Below are 9,247 nucleotides of genomic sequence, written 5' to 3' on the forward strand. Positions count from 1 at the left end.
TTTTTAGTATGTGTCTGTGTATATGTGGAGGTGCAATGGCCCAGTGGTTAGGGCAGCAGACTCGCAGTCGTAGGATTGCGGTTTCGATTCCAAGACCAGGCATTCTGAGAGTTTATTGAGCGAAAACACCTAAAGCTCCATGAGAGTCCGGCAAGGGGTGGTGAACCCTGCTGTACTCTTTCACCACAACTTTCTCTCCCTCTTTTTTCCTGTTTCTGTTGTACCTGTATTTCAAAGGGCCAGCCTTGTCACACTCTGTGTCATGCTGAATCTCCCCAAGAACTACGTTAAGGGTACACATGTCTGTGGAGTGCTCTGCCACTTACAGATTAATAAGTGAGCTGTGACATCACTGGTGCCAAGATGTATCAGCCTTTGCTTTTCCCTTTGATAACATCTTTGGCGTGGAAAGGGGAGGCTGGTATGCGTGGGCGACTGCTGGTCTTCCAAAAACAACCTTGCCCAGACTTGTGCCTTGGAGGGTAACTTTCTAGGTGCAATTCTATGGTCATTTGTGACCGAAGGGGGTCACAAATGTGCATATATTGTTGCTATTATGTCCAAATTTGGTCAAATGTGTTTTTTACAATATTTATTTTTACTTGAAGGTGGTGTGCTGGCAGAAACATTAGCATGCTGGACGAAGTGCTTAGCAGTATTTCATCTGTCTGTATGTTCTGAATTCAAATTCCACCAAGGTCGACTTTGCCTTTCATCTTTTCAGGGGCGATAAATTAAGTACTAGTTGTGTACTGAGGTTGATCTAATTTTCTGGCCTTGTGTCTAGAGTAGAAAAGAATATTTATTTTTGCTAGCAATAGCTGGTTCTTCTGGTCAAACTATCATACCTACAGCTGCTTCAGTTGTCAAGATATTGAAATTGTCAAAGTGTAGTACAATGGTTTTGCTATGGAATGGTGAAATTATTTTTTCGTTTTTTGAAAAAGCAGCATTTTGGACTTATGACACTTTTGCATAATAGCAATGATATATATTGGGATATGTACATGTATGATCTACGAACTATATTATTAAAAAATTAAGAAAAATAAATTAAACTGATTAGAACAACCAATGAAGTCATTCATTTCCTTTTTCAATATATATATATATATATATATATATATATATATATGTGTATGTATATATATATATATACACACACACATATATATATATATATAATTAATTATAGCATAAATTAGTATTTTTGTTGTTTTTTATTTGCCCTGTTCGTGTGAGCTAACAATCGTACTGACTTTCATGGGAAACATGTATTTTTGTGGTTGAAACCTTTTGGATTTACTAGTGCTAGAGTGAGCCACATAGTGACCACTCTCTTATATTTATTTTTATATATATATATATATATATATATATACACACACACTATATATATATACATATATATATATATATATAAAATATTATTCGAGACAAAACCACTATTTTGCAAAACAAACAAGGAAAGACTTAATCAATACATAAATTTTAATAAATAGTCAAATTTATTAAAATTTATGTATTGATTAAGTCTTTCCTTTTTGTTTTGCAAAATAGTGGTTTTGTCTCGAATAATATTTTATAATATTTTACTATAAAATCGATTTAATCCTAAATCTGATTTTTTCCCTGTAAATTTGGATTTATTCCCTATATTTATTATATATATATAATATATATAATACATATATATTATATATATATTATATATATAGTATATACATATATATATATACATACATATATATATATATATATATATACATATATACATATATAATCCATATATATATATAATATATATATATATATATATATATATATATTTACATATATATATATGTATTTGTATTTTATTATATATATATATATACAGGGTGATTGGAAAGTAACTCCCTATTTTAAAATGCTTATAATTTATTTATTAACTATAATTTTTTTATCAAATTTGTAGTGTATGTTCTTTAATGTATGGGAATTGATTCCATGTTTTTTTTTTAAGATTGATTATTTTGTTTGAAATTTAGAAGCCCTACAAACATGGCTGGATGTTTTACTGTGCAGGGGCATGCTCAGCTAGCTGCACATTACGAAGTTTGGAGTTCAGTTGTTCAAGTGCAAAGATGGCGGAGGACCATTAGAGGAAGACATGCTCAAGTTGATGCAAAGATAATCAAGAATTGCCATGCAAAATTCATGACTACAGGATTTGTAGCTGATACTTGAAGTGGTTGTCCTTCCAATTCATCAAGGTCCGCATGACTGGCTGGCCAGAAGCCCTGATTTAACACAGTGCGACTGTTTTCTTTGGGGTTGTTTAAAGGTGGAAGTCTTCTCTACCAAACCAATGACTTTGGAAGAACTCGAAGGGTGAATACGAGAAGTTGTCTTTCATTCCACAAGACTTCCTGATGAAATCAGTTGATGTGGTTCCCAGGCGGCTTCAGAAGCTGGTGGTGAATGCTGATGCCTATATCAAATTTTAAATAAAATTCCATGCTATACACTTTCTTTACATATTCATTTTTTTCTAAAAATTGTAGTTAATAAATAAATTATAAGTATTTTAAAATAGGGAGTTACCTTTCAATCACCCTGTATATATATATGTATATATATATAGGCGCAGGAGTGGCTGTGTGGTAAGTAGCTTGCTAACCAACCACATGGTTCCGGGTTCAGTCCCACTGCGTGGCATCTTGGGCAAGTGTCTTCTGCTATAGCCCCGGGCCGACCAATGCCTTGTGAGTGGATTTGGTAGACGGAAACTGAAAGAAGTCTGTCGTATATATGTATATATATATATGTATGTGTGTGTGTGTTTGTGTGTCTGTGTTGTCCCCCTAGCATGCCTGACAACCGATGCTGGTGTGTTTACATCCCCGTCACTTAGCGGTTCGGCAAAAGAGACCGATAGAATAAGTACTGGGTTACAAAGAATAAGTTCCGGGGTCGATTTGCTCGACTAAAGGCGGTGCTCCAGCATGGCCACAGTCAAATTACTGAAACAAGTAAAAGAGAAAAGAGAGAAAAAGAGAATATCTATATCTATATATTATATATACAAATAAATTATATATATATACATATATGTATGTATATATACATATGCATACATATATATATATATGTATATATGCATACATATATATATATACATATATGTATATATATTGTGTATATATATATATATGTATATTATATATATATATATATATATATATATATGTATGTATGTAGATGTATGTATGTATGCATGTATGTATACATGAAAGGCATCTGCATGAAATATGTGTTTCTCAGAGCTCTACACCTGCATAGCTGCTTACTTATTCAAAAGTCAGAATGTTTAGTCGTTGTTGACACGTCTCCTATTTGTTTGTTTTGTTTTTGTTTTTCCAGTTTCAGCTCTTGAGCTGTGGCCATGCTGGGGCACCGCATTGTGGTGTGAAAGAGTACAGCAGGGATCACCACCCCCTGCCGGAGCCTCGTAGAGCTTTTAGGTGTTTTCGCTCAATAAACACACACAACGCCCAGTCTGAGAATCGAAACCGCGATCCTGCGACCGCGAGTCCGCTGCCCTAACCACTAGGCCATTGCGCCTCTATCAGTAATTTTTTTCTGTTCATTGCATGCCTTTGGTGGTGTGTGGAATAAGACAAAAAAAAAAAACTCTTTCTTGAAAATCTGGTAAGATTTACCGTTATGAAGAGCTCTAACTGTAAAACAATACTTCCATATGTTCATCCATTTCATGATAGCGTAGAAAAATAGATGGAAAAGGAATATGTATGTATGTATATATGAACTTATCTATCTTATCTATCTATCGATATGTGTGTGTACGTGCCTGTGTGTATCATGCATGTATGTATATATGAAAGTATATATGTATGTGTATTGTGTTTGCATATGCATGTATGCATATATACATACATACATACATATATACATATTCACATACATACTTAAATATATAGTCACAGGTATGGATCTGTGACAAGATGTTTGCTTCCCAACAACATATTTTTTGGGGTTCAGTCCCACTGCATGGTACCTTGGGCAAGTGTCTCCTACTATAGGTTCAGGCTGACCAAAGCCATGTGATTGGATTTGGTAGAAGGAAACTGAAAGAAGTTTATCATCATCATCATCATCATCATCCTCACCCTCATATAACATTGGTTTTCCATGCTGGCATGGGTAGAAATGTTTGACAGGCAGTGGCAAGTCAGAAAAGTCTGCCGTTAGTTTTGTCATGGTTTTCTACAGCTGAGAGCCCCTTCCTATTGTCAACCATGTTACACCATACATATATATGTGTGTGTGTGTGTGTGTGTGTGTGTGTGTGTGTGTGTGTGTGTTTGTGCATGTGTGTGAAGATGCATGGCTCAATGGTTAGAGCGTCGAGCTTACGATCGTGAGGTTGTGAGTTCGAATCCCGGACCGGGCTGCGTGTTGTGTTCTTGAGCAAGACTCTTTATTTCACGTTGTTCCAATTCACTCAGCTGTAGAAATGAGTTGCGATGTCACAGGTGCCAAGCTGTATCAGCCTTTGCCTTTCCCTTGGATAACATCAGTAGTGTGGAGAGGAGAGCCTGGTATGCATGGGCGACTGCTGGTCTTCCATAAAAAACACAACTCGTGGTTGAGTGTTTGCCGGTGAGGCAAGTTTCCACCTAGACTCGTACCCTAGAGGAGAACCTCTTAAGTGAACCTATGGTCATTCATGACCAACAGAGTTGAGACTTTTTTAATGTGTGTGGTAAGTAGCTTGCTAACCAACCACATGTTTCCGGGTTCAGTCCCACTGCGTGGCATCTTGGGCAAGTGTCTTCTGCTATAGCCCTGGGCCGACCAATGCCTTGTGAGTGGATTTGGTAGATGAAAACTGAAAGAAGCCTGTCGTATATATGTATATATATATATATGTGTATGTGTGTGTGTTTGTGTGCCTGTGTTTGTCCCCTAGCATTGCTTGACAACCGATGCTGGTGTGTTTACGTCCCCGTCACTTAGTGGTTCGGCAAAAGAGACCGATAGAATAAGTACTGGGCTTACAAAGAATAAGACCCGGGGTCGATTTGCTCGACTAAAGGCGGTGCTCCAGCATGGCCGCAGTCAAATGACTGGAACAAGTAAAAGAGTAAAAGAGTAAAAATATATATATATATTACTGTTTTTTTCCCCCTTGTGTATGCCATAGAAGAAGTTTTCATCACCTTTGCTGGCCTTCCTACTGAGATCAATGTGGTTGTTGTTCAGTTTGAACTTTTGCAGATCAATGCATACTGGAAAAATATGGATAGATTGAGAATTCTAGAATGTAGCAATTTTATAAAGAGATTTTAGTGAGGGGCCTGGGTGGTGAGTCATAGAAGAAGTCATGAGTGGAGGGGAGGTGGATGAGAAGAGAGGACACAGGGGAAGGTGTATATAAATAGCTAATGTTGAGGAATGAATGAATCTTTGTCAATCAGCCAGATGTCCTTTTAGATGCAGTTATGAAAGTGTGTACTTGAATATGAGTTCAGAGATAAGACTGTCCTACATATGAACTATAGTATAATGTGGATAAACAATAAAATTATCAATGTCTTCATTTCTCTCCTCCCCCCCTCTCTCTCTCTCTCTCTCTCAATTTCTCTTTTTGTTTGTACATCTTCTGCAGACCAATAGCTCTGATACTATTGGATTTATCTCTTTTGGTTACTACATACTAATTAAACTGTCACAACTAATGATGAGTAATATTGAGAAAGTTCTTTTGTCACTGTGGGTTATTACCAGATAATATTACATTTATAATGCATTGGTAGTGAAAATAGGAGAGCAATAGGAATTTAGTTGAAGGAGACGACCAACTTTATGTCAGGGATTAGCAGGTTCTTCTAATAGTCCATTTTTGAGTATTTTACATTTGGCCAAGATCTACTTAAACATCATGACACACATTAACATACAAAAATATTCCTACATTTCCACCTATTTTCAAAACTGGCAATGTTAATGTAAAGGAAAAAAAAATTGGCAAATTACAACACAACAGACTATCTAAAATTAATCAAATGTTTAATGACCCACAAATGTATCAAATTTGGAAAGCTTTTAAAAAATGGTTTGAGATCAACAAAGAGCATCTCAGTGGCCCACATATGGCTGACTCCTGTTCCTGATAATCTAGACCTGCGGTTCTCAAATGGGGTCCATATGTCCCCTGAGGAGCCATATAAGATTTTGTGGGTCCATACAACAAAATAGTAAAGTGAGAATCTACAAAAGTACTTTTTTAGGGCCTATGAAAAAAGTTTACTTAAGATGTATGTATTGGTATGTATTGCAAAAACAGCTAGGTTTTTTTCTCTAACATTTTACATAGTTCAACCTATACAAGTTAATGTGTGAAAAATAAAACAAGAATTTTGAAAGAAGTCTCTATAAAATTAGTTTTTAAACATCGAATGGCTATGAGGGGCTACCAGAATAAAATAGTAACGAAAGGAACCCATTGGTAAAAGACAGTTGAGAATCCCTGGCCTAGACAGTGTTCTTCATCTGCATTAGAAGGACTGTTTGGAGGATTTCATCATCATCATTGTTCGACCGTGGTCAAGACAATGGAATTTACCATGCTATGCCAGACTTCATGGTCCATCATGGCATTACGGAGGTCCTGTTGCTGGATGCCTGTATCCCTGGAGATTACATCAGGGTAGGAGAGTGTGCACCCTCTGGTATTGCGAGTAGATGGCTTCCAGAGGAGAAGAGTAGAAATTACTTCTTTTTCAGCTCTAAAACAATGTCCAGCAAACTGGACTCTCCTACCTTTCACAAGAGATGATACAGGTGGTAGTTTCCCATATATTTGCATTTTGGTTGGAGGATTTAAGGTTATATGTTTCAACTGTGTAAAGGTTGTGAGGGTTACTTGAATGGGTTTTCAGTTTAGCTGTATCAAACACTTTCAAAGGCTTGATTAATAAAAAAAAAAAAAACAGGTTGAGCTCCTTCCATTTAACTTAAGTACTTAACTTAAGTAGGTCATGATTACTTATTGAATAAATTATACAGTGTGGGCTAGAATTCATGACTTGTTTGTTAGTTATAGTTATTAATATGCTTATAAGCATGGAAATGCACAAAGTTAATGTTTAGTTAAATCGGTTTTCCATTCCCTGATCAACTGGGCCTCCTTCTACTGCAACACAGGCTTGTAACCATATTGAAACATTTTGACATGCTTTATGACACATACTGGGATTGTTTTGCATTCGTGGATAATAACTTGTTTAAAATGTTCAAGACTGTTAATCTTCTGATGATAGACATGGCCTTTTAGATAACCCCCCACAAAGAAAAGTCTGGTAGTGTTAAATCAGGTGAGCAAGCTGGCCACTCCACAGGCCCTCACCTCCTAATCCAATGATTAGGAAAAATTTTGTTCAGCGAGTCATGGACAGCTAGTGAATAATGTAGGGGAGCACCATCCTGCTGCCACCATAATTCTTCAAATTCTTAAGGAAAACTTGGTCTTGTAAAAGTTTCAGATACATGACCCCATTTACACCACCTTCAATAAAGAATGGCTCACAAGTCTGTTGTAACTCACACCTGCCCACACCATTATGCCAGGACTCTTCTGGTCATTCTCAATCATGATCTGAGGATTTTCTTGTCTCCAGTACACACCCTGAAACATAAAATTTTGACTCATTAGTCCAGACAACACGTTCTTCCAATGTTGGGTCATTGGTTACTTGTTCAGCCATTCTTCTGCAAACTGCATGCAATGATCTGGATCATCTTCCATTAATCCATGAATCAAATGAGGGATATAAGGGTACAGCTTCATATCATGGAGTAACCATCTTAAAGAAGTACTTGAAATACTCCTTACTCCTTTACTCCTTTACTTGTTTCAATCATTTTGACTGCGGCCATGCTGGGGCACCGCCTTTAGTCGAGCAAATCGACCCCAGGACTTAATCTTTGTAAGCCTAGTACTTATTCTATCGGTCTCTTTTGCCGAACCGCTAAGTGACGAGGACATAAACACACCAGCATCGGTTGTCAAGCAATGCTAGGGGGACAAACACAGACACACAAACATACACACACACATATATTTTGTTCATATAAATGTTCAGAAGATCTGATAAATATCTTGATGACTTGGATTTTTGAAGAGAATTGTCTAACTCAGTTCTCAAGCATTCTTTATTTTCATTTGTTCAAACAGACTCTTGGTTGTCCAGGTCTTTTGGGGCTCACAACACTACCTGTTTAATCAAATAAAACTTATTAATCTTAACAACAGTCTTTCTCGTAGATGTCGGTGGTCTATAAGTTGCTTCCATTACTCTGCAGGCTTCAATGATGTTGCATGTTTTAGCAAATAATTTTCACACATCGAACACATTTCTCCAAGCTTAGCAAAGAATGTTAATCAAATTAGCAAAGGATGTTAATCAAAGGGTTAATCAAATTCTGAAATAAAATAAAAATATTAAGAAATAAAATAAGTTTAAACACTGTTTGCTATAGTGGGTGATGTGGTGACGGCGAGTGCAAGAGAGGGATTGATAAAGGAGATACTGTATGCGGATGACCTTGTTCTGATGAGTGAGATGATGCAGGGATTGAGGGAGAGGTTTTGGAAATGGAAGGAGGCTTTTGAAAGCAACGGTTTTAAGGTAAACCTCAGGAAGACAAAGGTGATAGTGAGTGGGATGGAAGGAGAAGTGTTAGTGAGTAAGGTAGATCCATGTGGTGTGTGTGGAAGGAAATTAATAGTAAATGTAGTGTTGTGTACGAGATGTGAGAAATGGATTCATGATAGATGTACGAAAATCAAGACGGTGACCCCAAGACTGGTGAGAGAGTTTGTTTGTGGAAGAAAGGAGCTGGAGGACTGGTGGAACAAGTGGAAACACTATGTGACGAGGTGGAAACAGCGAGAGGATTTTGTTATTTGGGAGACATGGTGGATGTAAGTGCAGGATGTGAAGCAGCTGTGACAGCAAGAGCGAGACTTGGCTGTGTGAAGCTCAGGGAATGTGGAGCATTGTTATATAGGAAAAGGTTCTCATTAAAGATGAAACGAAGAGTCTATAAGAGTTGTATGAGTGCTGCAATGCTGTATGGGAGTGAGACATGGTGTCTGAGGGAGAGAGAGAGGGTAATTTTGAGAAGGATTGAGAGAGCAATGGTGAGAGAAGTGTGTGGGGTGAAGCTGTTTGATAAG

Source organism: Octopus sinensis, linkage group LG1 (assembly GCF_006345805.1).
Source record: "Octopus sinensis linkage group LG1, ASM634580v1, whole genome shotgun sequence".
Classification (NCBI taxonomy): Eukaryota; Metazoa; Mollusca; class Cephalopoda; order Octopoda; family Octopodidae; genus Octopus; species Octopus sinensis.